General features: G+C 41.3%; 1 protein-coding gene across 2 annotated transcripts in view; it reads right to left on the reverse strand.

Annotated features, from left to right (window-relative positions):
* TEDC1 (tubulin epsilon and delta complex 1) overlaps positions 1-18,719 on the reverse strand; it is a 75,380-nt gene that overhangs the window by 28,432 nt on the left and 28,229 nt on the right. The window lies entirely within an intron of this gene.

Here is an 18,719-nt window from a genome sequence, read left to right on the forward strand (position 1 = left end):
TTTCAGCTGTATTTGCAATTGTGGAAACCAAAGCCCAAAGTGTACCTCTGCATTTTCCACAAACACAGTACCTTTTCTTATTCGTTTAGTACCAACAACAGTTCACACAGAGATGCTTTTATATGCGATGAGCAGTTCCACTGCTGCTGCTACATAAACCTCTCAAAATGTAAGACAAATTTGCAAGCTGCAACTAAAGCTGCCTGCTCATTTTCAGTGACCTAAGGACCCAGATGTTGTCATGCCTCCTAATGAAATTTAAAGACTAACATCTGCAGAAAAGCATTAATTTTGTCTCAGGAACAAAGTGAAGCAGCAAGTCAAAAATGTGCCTCACGTGGATATCTAAGTGATGCTTGGGGATAACGCATGAGAATTGTCTTTCCCTCCACACAAAATTAAGACAACAAAATCCATTTCCTTCATTCTTCTGGAAGAGGTTACTGCTCTAAAATACTTACACTAAGAGAAAAAGTAATGACAAATTCAAATTGCTAATCTCTGTGGAGAACTAATTCCATAATGAATGCCGAGAGCGAACACTTTGCAGTAACAACTTCTCTAAACCCTTGTAAAGAAACCATCACTGGTGCAAACTACTTGCAAGCAACAGCTTTGCTATAGAGGCTAAACTGTGCTTAACTGAGCTGTCTCAGAGCAGGAAACCTCAGATTGATGCAGAAGAATACGAACTCTGTAAGGAACATGCCTCACTTCCTCTTGACATGTGGCTGTGATCTCCAAAGCCAAACATCCAGCATCCAACGCAGCTCACGGACCTCAGGAAACTTTGGGAACTTCAGCTGCAAAAGACCTAGGTGACAACATTTTCTAGGTGGTTTTGGATACTCAACAAGAGGCCAAAGTTGAGTCCTCTTTGGTATCTACAAATCTAACTCGCACCAAAATCATTAAACAAACATATTTGTAATTACTTTTTCTGTTGAGATATTAATCTTTTTCATATTATTTACAAGCTTATTGCTAAATTCATTGATGCCTGTAGACTGTTACAGAAATCAATATTTAATAATTTGCAGCATAATGCATCCTTTTCATAGGCTGAGTTCCAGAGAGCTCCCTGCAACAAGTATTTAATCTCTGATGTCCACAGATCATAATTCAACTACCGTATCACTGGCAAGAGTATTTTTAATCAAAAATTGCTCTGCCTAAATATTCAGAAAATCATCCTATTGTTAGACAGACAAAAACAGTCTTTCAGCAATAATTATGTTTCTTGGCTCAGAGACAAAATACTGCTGATTCATCACCTATTCACGTATGACTGTAGATAGAAAACTTGCATTGGACTCCAGATCACTGCAAACCTCACTCCAAATGCCAGCATCTCTGAAGTATGACTCAAGGCTCGAGACAGGGTTGGACAGGGTTGGCTTTAGAATGAAAGCCTAGGCTGGGATAGTATCAAGAGATTATTTCATACTTTTATTTGTTTAATAGGAAATGGCTTTATTCAACTTGAATTTTGGTAATCTGAATACTAGTTCTGAATATCTAACAAATGCAGGAGAAAAGGTAAGTGGAGAAGTTCCTTGCAAAAATGCAAAGAAAGGGGTAAACACTCATGAAAATAAGTTACACAATTTACATTACCAGAAGTAAACCATAGCCGGGATTAAGGCTTTAGAGACCTAATCAAGCATCAGATGAAATAAACAAATTACAAAACAGCTTCATCTCTGCTACTAATACAAAACTCCCTTACCAAAAAAACAAGCAAATGAGAGCCTCTCGGCAGGCAGGCTGTTAGGTGGATGACATTTGGTTTGAAATAGCACATACTGCCCAAATTGCACTTTAGCAGAGCTAAGTTTTGAGACCCCTTCACCAAAAAACAGAGAAAATCTTGATGTCATAAACATCTCAGGCTGGGACAAAAACCCAACACTGTAGGTGGTCACACTTAGTGCTCCAAGATTCAATTCCACATTGTGATTTCTTCAGAAGCAAAGCTGGTTTAAGACATTCCCATACATTCCTTGAAGGCTGAAGCAAAAATAAATAGGCCTGAAAACTAGAAAGTCACACTGGAGCAGTGTGAAGTACAAGCAGCTGAAGAGCAAAAACCAACAGACCAATAAGCAGCCTCTAGCCACAAGGCAAATAAAGATCTACTCAAGTAATTTCTCTGCTTGTGAAATATCAGTGAGGGTTGCGAGAGCAGGAGAAACACTGCAGCCTAACTATTACAAGGCAGGTGGATCAGAAAAGCTCCTGGATGACAAAAGTAGATAAGAACTTCTCCCACTGCCAGCTATGGACACCATAGGGACCTTGACCAAAACACTAGCAGGGATGGTGAAAGGCCCTCTGTGGCTCCAGAAGCAGGTACTTCTGCATCTGCTGAGCATCATCTCTTTTGGAATTGTAATGGTTTGAGGGGCGCTTTTTTTGTGGTGCAGACTGTAAGGGAAAACAGGATTTGGATCTTTTGCAGAAGATAAAATACACAAAATACAAAACACAGCAGATTAGGGTGGAGGAGTTTAATTCCAGATGCTTGGATGTATGCAAAACCTCTAACACCTAAAAAGATATGCGACTTTTCCCACTCACCAACACCAGTTTTATACCACCACAGCTCAAACTTCAATTGAGCTATCTCAGTTTTACATTGCTGAGAGCAGGGAATCAAACCACTAGTTAAAAACTTAAGTGACAAAGATCATCATTATAAAACATAATTGCTATTTGTAGAGGGATTTAGAAAACAGCTGTTTAAAATGAAACTGAAAGAAAATGGAATTTAAAGCAAACAAAATGAGGCATTTGGCACATAAAAATTGTACTACAGCTTTCACATTGATAGGCAATGAACTGGGATGTACTAACAATGACAGTCATTTGCAGAGGAATAGGTCAACGAATGGACCACTTTGCATTTTTCCCTGTAGAAATGGCACAGGTTAAAATAGGGAAAAAAGATCAGGAAAAAGAAGACTGAAGTGTGAGTTTTATACTTTAACTGCCAAGATCAAGATATATGAGAATGGAAGAGGTACACATTTTCTTCCCCAAAGGTACCACTGATTTTGGGTGCCTAACTTGGCATACCTGAAGAGCCAAATTTTCAGGCAGTACTAAGTACCTTTAGCTGAATATATGCTCAGTTAAAGCACATCCAGTAGGTACCAAAAATCACAATTTATTTTAGAGAAATCTCAGCCAGAGGATTTCAAAGGAAACCACCAAATTGTATAACAGTACTGCCTGACAGCTGTTCATATTGTACTGCCAACCAGAACCCCCATGTAGCTGATGTCAAAAAAAGACCATTATTCATCTGCTTTTATTCAGACTGTTTCTGTACACAGAACAAAGCATTATCCATACTCAGTTTTTTTCTTTTTTTCCCCCCATATACTTGCCCATTTTCCTATATTTTTAACAGACCACAAAAATGCACATAGAAATCAACAGGAACAAGCAATTTCTAATTTGCTTTTTTAACTCATCTGAAATCAGAATTGTTGGTACACTTCCAAACAGTACCCGATATCCTGGTTTCTGTATGTTTCCACACTGGATGTTACTACACCACGAAGAAGAGCTAGTCATAGGAGGAGCACTTCCCTTCCTTTGTGTGTGTGTGTTACGACTCAGTTCAGCAGGGGAACTAATCCTTTAGGTTTTACCCTTCCCCCTTTATTATCCCATCCATCCTTGCCAGCGGCCTATGATATCCACCTACTGTGTCCTTCCTTGACATCCTTATCCTGCATTTGGCAGTGAATAAAGAAAAACACTATTCTTATACAAAGCCAAAGAAATGCTTTTTCTTCTAAAAAAAAAAAAAAAAAAAAAAATCAGCCTGTATTGCAAACACCTACTAAGCCAAGGGGTTGGCTTTTTTCCTTCCCTTGAGCTTTAGTATTTTCTCTTCAAAAGGGCTATGTAGCGCAAGTTGTGCGCAAGTGACATCTTAAACTCCTGGGGGGGCTTTTCCATATGGGTTCATCTAGTCTCAACTGAGTACACCACAGGCTGCCAGTCCCAAAGGCCATGCAAGGCTCCCAAGCCTTTTCCCTCCCTGTCTGCTCCCTGCAAGAACAGGGGCTCAGAGGCACAAGTGAAGTGCCTTCCTGGTGCAGACCTTCCCACAGCTGCCTGCCAGCTCCCTGCTACCTTCTTTGCCTACTGGCCTGTAAGGACCAGGTGGTCCTTAACCTAGGACTGGATGAGCAGTGACATCCAGGGCTTCCCCAGTTCTGCTTCAAGGGACAGCTCATCAGGGACAGAGCTGCACGGCTTCACCTGCACTCCCAGGGCACCATCAGATGTACATCATGACTAGGACTGGCTTGTACAGCATCCACAGCAACAGAAACCCAACCTCTAAGCACTAACAAATATAACTGTTAAATAAAATTTAGCTCTCACCCAAAGACAGAAAAAGAAACATAAAGAAGAACGGCTTCCACCATTGGAGACCCAACAGCACACAGAATTAGCACAGATGTTAGTTAAACAATGAATTTAAAAGTTATTGAATATGTGGATTAGTCTAAGCTTGCCAACTTGATATGAATACAGTTTCTCTCAGCCTAGCTCTTCTTTGACAAGCCGTCATAGCCTATCATGCATGCAGGTATTTTCACACATTTTAAAATATGCATTATTGACTAGAGAAACTACTAATTTAAAGTCTGCTACAGTCTCCCTTATGTCAATTTATTTCTCCTCCTAGTCTCTTAACACAGTGCTTTAAATTAAGCGACAAACATATTTAAAAAGAACCACAAATCCGAAACCACTTGCAAAGCATGAGAACAGCTGATTTCCTATATAACTCCATTTCCTTGGCTATTTAAAAAACCAATAATACCTGCCAGCAGAGCCAAGTTAACATTATGGATTATGGGCCAATTGCACACAAAGTTTAATTGTACAAGGCTATAAAAAAAGCTCTACCAGTACCCTCCCAATCCGAGCTGCATTCTCACCTCTAAAAAACAGAGTTCAGTTCAGTTCAGCTTTCCAGGAACAATTCAGTTGTGACCAAAGCTATTGCAATATATGAATTTAACTGTAGTTTGCTTCTTCAACTAGCATGAGGCTGCAGAATACAGTGGTCCTGTTTTGCTTGACTTTCTGGATGGGTTAAGTGTCTTTTTGATGCAGTGGTGGATGCAAGACAGAGGTCCCAGCAGGGGATCACAACATCACCATAGTTCTGGGGTACTTCAGGATCAGCCTTCATCAATAGCTGTATTTTGGCACAGGAGAAGAGTGTCAAGCCTGAAGTCCCTTTTCTGTTAGAAGCTGATAACTGATTTCTCTTTTGGATGAAAACAATAACAGTAAAGACTCCACAAGCGAAAATGCTCTGCACTCTCTAGCGGCTACTGTTAGCGTCAAGGCACAATTCAAGAGATGGGTTATGAGTTTTAAAGCTCCTCACTTTAACATTTTTTTCCTGAGATTTAATTTGTTCCTTCAGGGCCCGATACCCCAGTTAAGATTCAGTAGGCTGGACCAATGAGACCCTTTCAGACTCCATCACCAAAGAATGGCAGCAAGTAAGCAACTCTCACTCTGAAGTCTCCTACCAAGGAAGGTTAAGAGCAGCACGACCAGGGTACTTTGATATGAATATGAAGACAAGACACACTTCTCGCCACATATGCCCCTGCACATCAGCCTCAGCTGACCCAGCTGATAAATGGGAATTTCATCATTCAGCTTACAGTCACAAGGTATGATGCTGGCACAACCTTCTCCATAGCACTGTATGGGACCACAGAGCCTGCCTGGCCTCTCTGTGCAGGCCCAAAGCATCACCTGAGCTGGAGGAGCTTGCTGCCACCACTGGGTTTGTTAGCACTTCCACCAAAAATAAATTATCCAATGCCAACCAATGACAAAGCACCTCAGCCTTGTCTCTCCAGCTTATTAATTCCAGCTGCATTGTCCCAGGTGGAATTATATTATAGTATGTCACTGTCATTGTCATTGTCACAGCATTCAAACTATGTTAAGTGCGGCATAAAACAAGCAAAAGCACAAAAGCAGCAGCAAAACTCAGTACCATCCTATCAGTTTTTCTGTCACTGGCAATCACAACTAAGTGTTCATATCAGTCAAGCCACATAGTGCAGTTCCCACTTCAGTGCAGTACGTATCTACTGTGTTTCAGAGATACCTTCCTTGCTTATGGTGTAGGAGACTAAGGTATTGCTGCTACATAGTCCAACAATTTATGGAGTCCGTGATGAACCACTACATCGTTTTTCAAGGACCAAGAACTCTACATGCTTGGTCAATAAAATGTACTAAGTAATAAGTCATCCCAAAAAAACGGTGATGGCAACTCCAGAACTGCAGCTCTATTAACTCCTTTTTTTTTTTGTATGGATAAGTTTAGCTGAAGGCAATATTAGTGACAAATTGCAGCCTGAGGAAACTTTCAGATCAAGGTAATAATGCCATGAGGTAGAATGATTTGCTTTAGTGTTGCTATATAATGCTGCCAGTTCTTCCAATGGGACACTAATTGCAGCCAGAGGCCACCTTGCTTAAAAAATATCTAAAGAAATATTTTAGCACTAAAACTGTCTGGAGTAATAAAAAAAATAAAGCATCCTTCTCAAGAAGGGGCACTGGGAAAGTGAAATCAGGTACAGAGTTCAACAACTAAATGATTCATGGCTGGGTGACAAGCTAAGGCTTGTCAGCTGAAGAAGCTGGTCTCATGCTAACACCGTCAGCTGCCAAGCAGAACAACATAGGTGGGAAGGGACCTCTGGAGGTCTCTAATCCAATCTCCTGCTGAAAGCAAGGTGCTCAGGGCTCTGTCCAGCAAGTCCTGAACATCAACAACCGAGATGTCACCCCTTCTCCAGGATCTAGTTCCAGAGTTTGACCACCCTCATGGCAATTTGTTCCCCTTATATCTGGCCAGAATTTATCATGTTCCAACTTGCGTCTGTTGCCCCTTCTCCTGTCCCAGCACACCTGTGAGAAGAGCCTGGTCTGTGCTCCAGACCTGACCACCTCAGTGGCCTTCCTGGACTTGCTCCTGTATGCCACTGTCCTTGTACTGGGGATCCCAAACCAGACACCCATCACTCAGTCTCATGAGCGCTGGGCAGAGGGACAGGATCCCTCCCTTTGCCCTGCCAGCTGCGTTCCTGCTAACACAGCCTGGGATACGCTCAGCCTTTGCTGCCTGGGCACACTGCTGGCTCCTGGGCAACTTGTTGTCCACATGGATCCCCAGGTATTGGGTTTGTTTTTTTGGTTTGGTTTTTTTGCAAAGCTGCTTATTAAGCAGTTAGTTCCCAGCCTGTTACATTGCGAGGGGTTATTCCATCCCAGATGCAGGCCTTTGCACTAGCCTTTACTGAGCTTCCTGAGGCTTTTCTCAGCTCGTTTCTCCAGCCCGTCTCAGTCCCCCTGAACAGCAGCGCTGCTCTCCAGTGTATTCGCTCCTGTGCCCAATTTGGTGTTATCCACACACTTGCTGGTAGTGTGCTCCATCCCATCATTCAAGCCATGAATAAGATGTTAAACAGTACTGGCCCAAAAGTTGATCCCAGAGGCGTGCCACTAACAACCAGACACCAACTTGAGTTCAGTGGCCCAAACAATTTTCCACTCACGCTACCACTCACTTATCCAGCCCATCTCTAACCAACACAGTTATAAGGATATAAGGATTTTCCTGCAGCGATACATAAACACAGGCACATTTTCTGTCCCTATCTGCCTTTCTCAAAGCTCTTTAATTACATGTGTCTGCCTCTTTCTGGGATGGGATACTCCACACTGCTTTGAAAGGGAACCGCCAGCAGGATCTGAGGGGATGGTGGAGGTGAAAAGCGCCTGTCCCAGAGCAGGCGGAACTGAACCAGCCAGTAACAGCAGGCATCAGACGAGCAGAAAACCATCTGACACCGCAGACAGTTGCAGGGAAGGAGAAACAGAGGAGATTGTTTTGATCATATTCATTCTTTGAGATTTAAAGCAGTTTAGCTCCTGCAGAGGCTTCTTTCTTTCTGTCTACAGCATGAGGAAGAGTCACTCCATACGTTTCTAGCCTCTCCAACCTCCCTAAATTAACTCTCCCACAGGTACCCATTCATCCCTTCTCCTGTCATCAACCCCAAACTTCCAGCCTGACCTCCAGCTGCTTCCTGGCTCTGGATATTCCTTGTCCATCTTCCAGACAGGATCTGGAAGCCAAGCCCCACTGCTTCCGGAAGGGGGGTAAAACCTCCAGCAGCAGCACAACAGGGACAACCAGGGAAGTTAGGAGAGGAATACCTCACCCAAGACAACTGGTCTGCTGTCTGCCCCAACAGAAGACCACACAAAGCATCCAAAGGCAAGTCATTTATATTTAACTTTTCTTCAAAGTCATCCCTTCTAAAATTGACTTGAATCTGCCTTAGAAATACCAATATACATTATCTTGCACAATTTGATTGCTCATGCTTGTACAGTGCACAGCTGGCCACAGCCTTTCACTTTCTTAAGAAGGATCAGGAACTCAGCTACAAGTAGACACTGTCTAAAAGCAGCTTTGAAGCCATTTGACCTCTGTAATTCTTCCCGATTTTACACAGATGACAAGGGTTGCATCTGCTCTGCCTCATTTTTGCAAATGAGTACCTGATCCACTGTTTCCAACAGGTTTTAATAACTACTATAGCAAACCATGTTTTATGTGATAAATGTCAGCAAAAGAACTGAAAATCAATTGCCTACGGTATTTCGGAAGGAAAATGATATGGCAGCCTACCCCCTCCTTCTGTAGAGTGAATCACTAAAAAAAAAAAAAGGCAGGAATAAAATTCTTTGTTCCTGCCACGCAGCACGGGGTAGGCAGCACATGCTGTCACTGACAGTTTCTTTGCTTTCTTAGTGCTTATTCTTTCCTTGTGATGAAATGTAAGAAGGACAAATGATACCTGAATCACCGAGAGTTTTTTGATTTCATTTTTAAATTGTTTTCTCAGTAGCCACTCTCCTACTCTACAGGAAATACATAACAGCAACCAAATCACCCCATTTGTAAAACAGTATCCACTGCTGCTCCAGTACTTGTAAGGAGGGGTTCCCATGTACACAGCCAGAAGAAACAAAATACAACAGCTTTTTCCAATTTCAATAACCTTCAATGTACCAAGCTTCAAACTAACAGAGCCTTCTCCCAGAAAAACAACAACAAGTAGTAAGTATTCTGGATTTTGAAGGTGATCTAGGCAGTCCCGCTAAGAGGACCAAAACACTTTAATGTATTGTGCTGAACATCCTCACACACAAGGAAAATGTGCGTTTCCTGGTACAGCTCATCCTCCCTGCAGGCTCTGAAACTCTACCTATCCCAGTGTAGCAGATTTCATTGTGCACAGCACCGTGGCAGGCACTCTGCTCCGGATGTTATACCGCAAAAAGACCAAACTAGAGTGATCTGCAGAGAAAAAATAAATCTTTCAACCAACACAACCCATGGGGGTTTAAAGCCAGTTCTTGCTCCATCATTCAGCTTACCAATGTCAGGGCACCAAAGGGAAAGCAGTAGTCTAGGACTGGGCAGGACTCTGGGACAGGGTCAGAAAGCCAGCTCAGACCAGCCAAGTATCACTGATGCGCTCCAGACCCTGCTCATCATACAGCAGCAAAGAGGCTGTATTTCATCTGAGCCTTCATATGACCTTCATATTAAATCCATCCTTACAGCCTCTACTCTTTCTTATTTGAACAACTGCTATCAAAAATCGAGTACTCTGGATCATTCAGCTCCCTCGAGCTTTCTTGTGTGAGCCTCCAGGCCTCCTGCATTTAGGTGCTGGAGCCCCATATATAATTCAATATGTTATCAGATCTGCTCTCCTCTGCAATATTAATGTCAGCTCCCATGTTAGTTCCCACCAATCTGACTACCACGCATGTAAAACGTCTAAAGTAACTGTGGCTGCAACAACAACACAAAACATTAAGTAATTTAACAGTGGAAAAAAAAAGCATTGGCTTTGACTGACAGTGTTGTTCAGAGCACATGGCAGTAAGTATGTTTTACACTTTTAATGCACAATCCAGCAAGACAACTGCTAAGGTTGGAAACGGAAGCATTCAAAGTTAAAAAGTGCCAGAATTCAAGCTGCCTAAACAACACTAATTTGACCATCCCATGTGTATAAGGTCTAGAATTACGTGACCAAAATATTTCCCTTCATAATCTGTCTCACCAAGGGCATGGAATGGCTGGTGCTCACTCCACAAGCTATTCCTTTTCCTTTTAAATTGCATATTATTCTGTCTATTCTTCAGAGGGAAGCCATGGACTTATTTGCCATACATCATTCAAATCCCATTCTGAAGACAGAATTTTTATCTTCCACATAAACAAGTTATCTTTCCTAATGACCCATGTGAGATGAGATGATAGTATTATAGTTGTTTTACAAATGGGAAATGAAAGCAAAGAGATGAAAGTAAAATGCTTCCATTTCTTTTGGATGCCTTAACTGAGACTTCTGAGACCTGATTTTCAGTGAATTTAAAAATTACTATAAAGCACTTCGTAGATACATCTACCCAGAGCAACTCAACAACTTGCAGGGATGCTTTAGGTAGTTTTCAGTGAGTTAGTTCCTGAGCCAACATAGCCATGGCACGCTGCCTCAGCAAATCAGCTCTAGTGGAAGAAACCAGGCAGCTGGCCCAGGTTGCATTAAAGCACACCACTCTACCTACTCTAGCATCCAGCCTAATACTTCAGTGGAGCAGTGTGCTGCAAGGACCTACTACACCATCTGGGGTTAAATCTGACATTACTAGGTGATGCTGCCTGCACTGCTGAAATACTTGAGGAGCTCCAAGCAGAGGTCCCACCAAGTTCAGTAGCAGCTACGAACACTCAACATATCCAGCAGTCAGATCTCTGAGCATCAAATTGGGCACAAAAAAAATGTGAACATCCCATCTGCAGCCCACCATGGAAAGTCTAGTTTAAGTAACTTGCCGTGGGGAACTTGAGAACCCAAGGGCACAGAAGTATTGCAGCTCTCCAGGACAAAGTTCTACTGCCTCAGCTATTAAGGCTTCCTTCCTCTTCCAACAATTCTCCCACTCTTACTATTACTTCTTCACCTTCATGAACCACTTTCTTCACCACAGCTCCGACTCAGAAACAAGGCACTCTGCTCTCTGAATGATACGATAGTTCTGGGATAAAATCTCATAATAAACATACATTACACTGCAACATTGTACTCCAATTTAGACTATTAATCTCTTTGGTGTTTTTAGAAAGACACTTTTGAAAATTCCTCCTGCAGCATCAGAGATATCCATTGCATATCTGCAGGATCATAACCTCTAGAAATACTAGATATGCTTCAGATTCTTGGGTCAATAGACTAACTAGCAGCAGTAGTACGTTGTCCACTTGGACCGTCACTGGAGGGAGATGACATTTTCCTGCAAGTAGGAAATTTCTCAGAATCCCACAAGAAGCAAGACAGTGATTCATGTCTTTAGACAGACTCATCTTCCTCGTTCACAGCTCCCTGTCCTAACTCTCCTCTCCAGTCTTGACCTTACTGTCCATATTCAGCCCCTCCTGCTGCAGCTTCTCTTCAGCACCTCACTCAGTCTCTTTTCACCCAGACGATCGGAATTCTTTCACATCAGAGCCACCCTGCCTCCCAATGCCTTCATGCAGGCCTCTTGTCCAGGGGTCGCTTCCAGCTCCTGACTTCACTGAACAAGAGCCAGAGAAAAGAGGCCTTTCTTCTTCTTCGTCCTATCCCTTTCCTCTGCCTGTCCAGCCTGCAGCTCCTAACAGACTCAGTCCATGTTCCCCGTGTTCTTCAATGAATAATGTTAGAATGGTTTAGTAAAAGCAAGTTAAAGACAGGAAGAGAGGAAAACCTGAATACTTCAAAAGGGCAAAGCATTTACTATTTTTATTCAAAGTGCTGTGGTGAGCATAATTATGCAAATTCAAAAAACTTGTCATAATTGACCTTTTCAAAACATGTGTGTCCATGGGTCTAACATACAATTCATTGCTGAATCCTGAAATTTATTAAAGGTCAGCAGTTCTAGAACTTCTTCTCATTTCATCATTAAATAACTTATTTAAGATGCACGCAGCAGCAATCATCAGTGAAAAACAAACTTGCTTAGAAACAGTAAAAATTTTGATGCATTGTGTTAGAAAAACCTGTACCTTTAAAAAGTTCTGTAAAAGGAAAAGAAAAAAATTGTTCTGCTACAGAATCTATCAGCTTACTTGCTGTTCTGAAAATTCAACAGTGCCAGAATCCAAAGATTCTGGTCATCTGAAGCCCTGGAAGCAGATTTAGTAAATGGTCAGAAGTCACTACTGATTCAAACTAAGTTTATTCTGGCAGTGTGTAGAGCAAGTCTAAAATCTCATTGTGTTTAGATCCTTTGGGGCTTGGCTGTCTCTTCTGCCCTATTGCTCCAAGAACTGTGTCAGAGACCTTTGTATTCATTTGGGGAAGACTGTTCTCCACCCTTCCGATCTCATTCGCAGCAACATGGTCTCTCCCCACCTTGAAAACTGGTTCATGCTACAATCTTTCTATGGAAGGCTCACACAGAGCCTCGCATAACATCTAGTAAAATCAATCTCCATGAAGATTTCTGTGGAGTCAAGACTGGCCAAGGAGGGATTTCAGACAGAACATGCACAGAAAAAAAAACCCAAAACCAAAACCCCCACATTTTCACAAATACTCACAAGCCCTGATGCAATTACTCTTGAACTTTATGATGTATTATTTTTTATGCAGGGTCCACTTGAGAAATTTCAAGTATTTTTTTCCTTTCAAGAAACTGAAACATGATGACAAATAGACAAAGCTGTCCTTAATTAGAATGGTAGTGACAAGACGAAATACTGATCCTATTCCATGATAGAAATGACAACTATGGCTTTTACCAAGGGAGTGAAGCAATGAACATATAAAAAGCTGAGGGCCAGATCAAACAGAATTAGTTGCCAGAGCATCACAGAAGATAATGAATCTATGACAATTTATACCAATGAAGGCAGCTTGTCCTTGAAGCTCAAGGTCATTTTTTCAGAAAAGAACAAATCTTTTTTCTGGAATTTGCATGCAGTACAAGCCTTCGCTTCCTGAATTAACCTACACAGCAGCATCACGGACTATAGCACGAATGTGATTTTTTTTCCATTGGTATCTACACAGAGAAACATGTTGGTTCAACTGCTTCTTGTACAACAGATGGAAGGACATCATAAAATATCAGATGGTCCCCTAGCAGGCTCTCTGAAATTCAAATAAGGTTACATATCCTTCACCCCTACCATACAAGACCACAACAGGGTTGATTACAGAAATACTACATACTAGCACAGGTCTGTGTCAAATCAGTAATGTGACACAATGTCAAGCTTAGCAGCAGGGTTTTAACTGTTTATTTTCATTTAGCACCTGCCTGCAGCATCTGTCACCACCAGGAACATTCCACGAAGTCTCAGACAGCCAGCACAAGGACACCAAATATAGCCTGGCACACAGCAGCTGGAATTATCCTGCCATAGTTATTCCATTTTCATCCAAGACGGTCAGTAACTTAGGATCCATTTCTGGAGATAATGCTGTACCATAGTAATTATTCAGTAACCAGCTGAGTAACTTGTATTAGATAACAGACTTCACTTTTGCTGCTCTGCCTTCACATACATTCCAGGAGGTGGTGCTGTCACTCACACAGAATGGACCAAAAACTCTCATACAGTATTTGTGTACTGAATATACCGGTTGATCTTACCATTTAACATGCCTATGCAGATAAAATACTTCAGCAGATCAGGAGGACTTTGTGCAAGTAGCGCAAAAGCCCACATGCGTATGGACATGACGCAAACTGAAGACTCAAATTTCATGCAAAGTAACTAGTAAATGCACGTTCAACATTTTTGAAAATTCAAAGCCTATCAGTTCCTAATGCTCCCAATCTGAACGTACTTGTTCTGAAAAGAACCGAAGCTCTTCAGTGCTTTGTATGAATTCAAACCATGGGCTATTACTCACAGAGAATTAACCTGTTGTCACCCATCTGTAACAGCCAGCTGGGACAGATGTTTTAAATGGAAACTGCTACAAGATTTAGGGTCCACAATCAACTTACCTTACAACCAGATCGTTTACCCCTTGAATGTCCCAATAAGAAATTATGGAGTCCCATCTGACTGAAGGAAGCAATACACTTACTGTACATTGGCTTCCATCCCCAATACATGAACAGTCCAGAAAGCAGACCAATGCTATGCCCATATCATCCTATCCCATCCCACCCAGTCCCTGCTGCTTGGAGAGCTAAAGCTCACCTGAATTTTTTACGGGCATGGAATTGACTATACATTATGCATGCAAAGTCAGACAGACTATTTGTTTTCTCCTATTTACTTGCTACCAAGGACCTTAGCTCCTTAAGCTAAATAAATTCCCTTTAAAATGTGTTAGTGATCAACAAGTATAAATATTTTTCATAAAATTCTAAAAAAAATTATTAACTATTCACATCCAAGTTCTATGAATTTCTTTGCATGTCCATCTGGCAGACAGCTGCATTATTTATTTGCTGTCACACTCAGTAAATTGATCTACTGGCATTTAAAGGTGTCATCTTTACGCATTGCAATTTCAATGATCACTCCAGCACTACCAGCATTGTACCAATGACCTGAGTTCTGACTACAACTTTTAATCTCTGCTAATGACAAAACCTGCAAGATTGAATTCCACTTATAAAGCAGTATATCAAGAGACAGAAGAAACCAAAAGGACTAGGCTTCTTTGCTTCAAAGTTCATTGATCTCCATATGGTAACAATTTGATGAGAAAGTTAATTTAATGACTCTTAAGTGCAACATACATTTTTTCAAGCTCAAGGTAAAACATCAGAACTGGTGACACTGCAATGTAGAATTAAGGTAAATGGGCTTCATAGACAAGAATGGGATTATATTATGCTTACAATGATGAAACCTACCCAAATAGTCATACATCACAACCAGTGTCCTCACAGTTGCAAGAGGAATGTGACTGCATCCTCAGAGATAGACCATACTAACCTGGAAAGTTTGGGGCAGATGTTGCTTACCCCAAGCCACATCTTCTGCATGTTCTCCCCAGTACACTTCCAAATTACTTTAGCCACAGTGCCAGTGACCAGAACTCCATTTCTGTCCTGAGATATTTCAGGCTGGCAAATAACAGCAGCTGCCCAGCCCCATACGAGTTGACATGGGGAACCATTTAAAAACGAGCAGTACCAATACAGCTTGGAAAATGTACCAAAACACAAGACATTCAAGATGCTCTAGACTATGTTCTAGCACACCCTAAGTGATACACACAAGAGGTTTTCAAGAAAAGATACAATGAACATCCAAGGTCCCTAGCAATGTACAGGCTGTGGCATGCTGCCGTGTTGTAATTGTCCCCGATTTGCATGCTCTAGCATGGCCTCGCAGGCAAATGGTTCCATAACCATCACCACTGACTGAGGCGCTGCTGAGAAAATGACTACCAGCATATTTCTCATGCAACACTCTGCAAGCTAGGGAGTGCTCAAAAAGACACGACAGCATATTGGGAAAGAAAGGACATACATGTAGAGGTCAAGAGCTAACATAAGCACGCACACGTACTTCAACTGGAAATTGAACACCCGCTGAAATAACATCACCTCCCATTCACCAACACCCCTGGGCAGCTCAGGAGCTAAACACAGCAGTGACCTGCAACTCACAGCCACACACATATATATAACCACAGCCAAGCCAAACCGCAGGAAAAGTTGGAATTTTGATCATGCCTCACCAGAGAAAAACGTAATTAAAACTATTACGCTTGGAAAGCTTCCAGCTCTATGAATCTGACAAAGACATTTATGATGATAAAAGAATAATAATGTCCAGTAAAATCCCTGTACATAAAAGCACTAAAAGTTTTATAGTCAGAAATCTAAGGGAAGAACATTTTAAACAAGTTAATGTGCAACTTTTATAGAAAAGCAGTAGCATGACTTTTCCATTTCATAAACTGAAGTTCAACTTCCCAGCTATCTGTATCCTATCACACCTCTCCTGTCAGACTAAACATCTCTTGTTTTATTACAGGTCAGAGCAACTTATCTCGTGGGATATTTTTGACGAAAATGAACTCTAGGCTTCAATAAAAACAGCCCAATGTCCTTTCTGTGATAGCTAATTTTTGACACGTCAATCCACTTTGCATTTCTATCCTTTGAAGGATGCCTAACATGTGAAGGAATTCATAACACCATCCACCAACAGGGGTGCATTACAGTAAGACATATTGACATGCTTGCTCTTTTTATTGATCCATGCAGCAGGTTGTTATTTGAGGTAACATTAACAGAAATGTCACATTACTTAAAGAGAAAAAATTATTTCACAGTTTTTGGAAAAAAACATTTGGCAGAGTGCTGCCATCTGCACCAATATTTGAAAACCAAGCTATTCAAATATGCATAATTTACTTACTCTTATCAAGATAATTGAAAATTAGAGGCTTTTTATTACATTTTCCAAAGAAGCATCACTTTGCATATCGAGTATTATATCCATCTGGAAAACTGATGCTTGAAACAGCCTTGCATTTTCAAGTCCACACCACCTTGTTATATCGGGCTCTTTATACATACTGAGCATACAACTTCTGGAAGCTGCTTTTGGGAAATAAGGGTAAGGGGAGACAAAAACTACAAAGACTGCTCAAATGATGACAATGAGAATTTTAAGTCTTTCGAAAATATGTATACTGAAGTGTTGTGATAATTTCCTGCAATTTTTCCTGTTTATTTTAGAATTGGGCACAGGAGAGCAGCTTAGAGGAACCCTGTTTCTTGAAAAGGTTTGAGAGCTTCAAGAGATTAAGAATTTCACAGCTGATTATGTTGTCAAACAATTCCAATTTTGGACCAGTTCAAGCAGTAAGTGACATAAGAAAAGAATTTCCAACACACATGCACTGGCACTGGAACCTGTTTGGGATTGTACCTGTTAGAGCCTAGGAGCTGGAGATGGAGACTGTGGCCACTCATAGTTTATTTGAAGAAAACATCTTCTGCCACCCTGCCTCTGTCACTCTCAGTGATCACCCTTGTTTTGAAGGGGTGTCCCTTGTTTCATATATTTGCTGTTTAAGCCTGGGAAAGGTGGAATGAAGACTCCACAGATTTTAACTAAGCAACATAGCTGCCCACTAAACGTTCTTGACTATAGCCCTTTACCTAAACACAATATTTAAAATACGAAAAGATTCTTTCCATTTTATCCTGAGCCTCCACTGAACAGCACACCTGAAGCAGACATCCAGGAAAGGAAGCAGCACGCAAGAAAGAAAACTGAAATGATTCATTATCAGTGCAGTCAAAACCAAATAGGCTTTATTAGAGTATTGTTATGCTGTACTGTAACAGGCCAGCGACATATTCAGGGTAAGGCTTTGCAAAAAGGTAGTTGCAAAGTCCTTCTACATAGCCTGGAAGTTTCTAGTACCAGCCCACCAGATCTTTCTGAACATTTGCTAAGCTCTGGAAGACTATGAAGTATAGGCTTCTGAGGACTGTGCTGCTGTGTGTTCTGAGCTGCTGAGCAAACCGTAGGAGGGGGACTCTGAAGCAGGAATGAAAAAGAAATCTCAAGCTGACTTAGCCATTTGATCTAGAAAAACAACAATTTTCCAGGAAAATGTTCTAAACAGCTGAACCTTATCAAGAGGCTGGATGCGAACCATTCATCCAAGGAATGCTCAGTAATGAAAGATTAACGTGCACTTTACGGGGTTTGAACATAAGACTATCTTCCATCTTCAAATTTACTTTTCTGAATTTCTTTGTGCACGGTATTTACAATGCCCACTTCTGTTCTTAAGGTAGCAGCAGAAGGAATATCTTCTTTGACTAAACAGGTTTGGACAGACTGCAGAAATTTGCCAAATACTGATTTTGTTAGGGCTGAGCTTAAAATTTCAATCTTGTTTCAGTTTCACATAGAATGAACTTTTACAAACTGATTTGTAAAACAAATGTATTATATGGTATTAAAACAAGTGAATTGTACTACTTCAAATAATAAACTGAAACATCTATGATAGTTGAGTATTTCAGAACAGCAGAGATATATACTTAAGGGTAAAACAGTACACTAGGAAAAATGATGTTGTTGTAAGAGGTTCTGTCTGAACACATGAGGAAACACTTTTTTTCTGTGAGGCTGACTGAGCATGGAGCAGGTCGCCCAGAGAAACTGTGGAGTCTCCATCCTTGGAGATATTCAAAAGCCATCTGGACATGGTCATGGGCAGCCTTGCTCTAGGTGACTGTTTGAGCAAGAGGGTTGGACCAGGTGACCTCCATAGGCCCCTTCCAAACTCAACCATTCTGTGCTTCTAAAATATTACTCAAAATAAAGCCCCTTACTACTAACCAAAAACGCAGTCAACTTGTATAATTTCTGGAACTAATGAATGCTAGCATCAGATGTGCTTTGGCTCTCCTGGAGACATAAATCAGATCGCTCCATGTTCTCACTGACAACCCACTCAGGCAAGGTCACAGGCAGGCCCAGATGTGGTTACTGGCAGTATACAACAGCAGTCAGCCAACTGACCTAGAATGTTTCATTCTACAAGCCTTTTCTTCGGTGGCACGTTCAG

This window comes from Aquila chrysaetos, chromosome 12 (assembly GCF_900496995.4).
Source record: "Aquila chrysaetos chrysaetos chromosome 12, bAquChr1.4, whole genome shotgun sequence".
Classification (NCBI taxonomy): Eukaryota; Metazoa; Chordata; class Aves; order Accipitriformes; family Accipitridae; genus Aquila; species Aquila chrysaetos.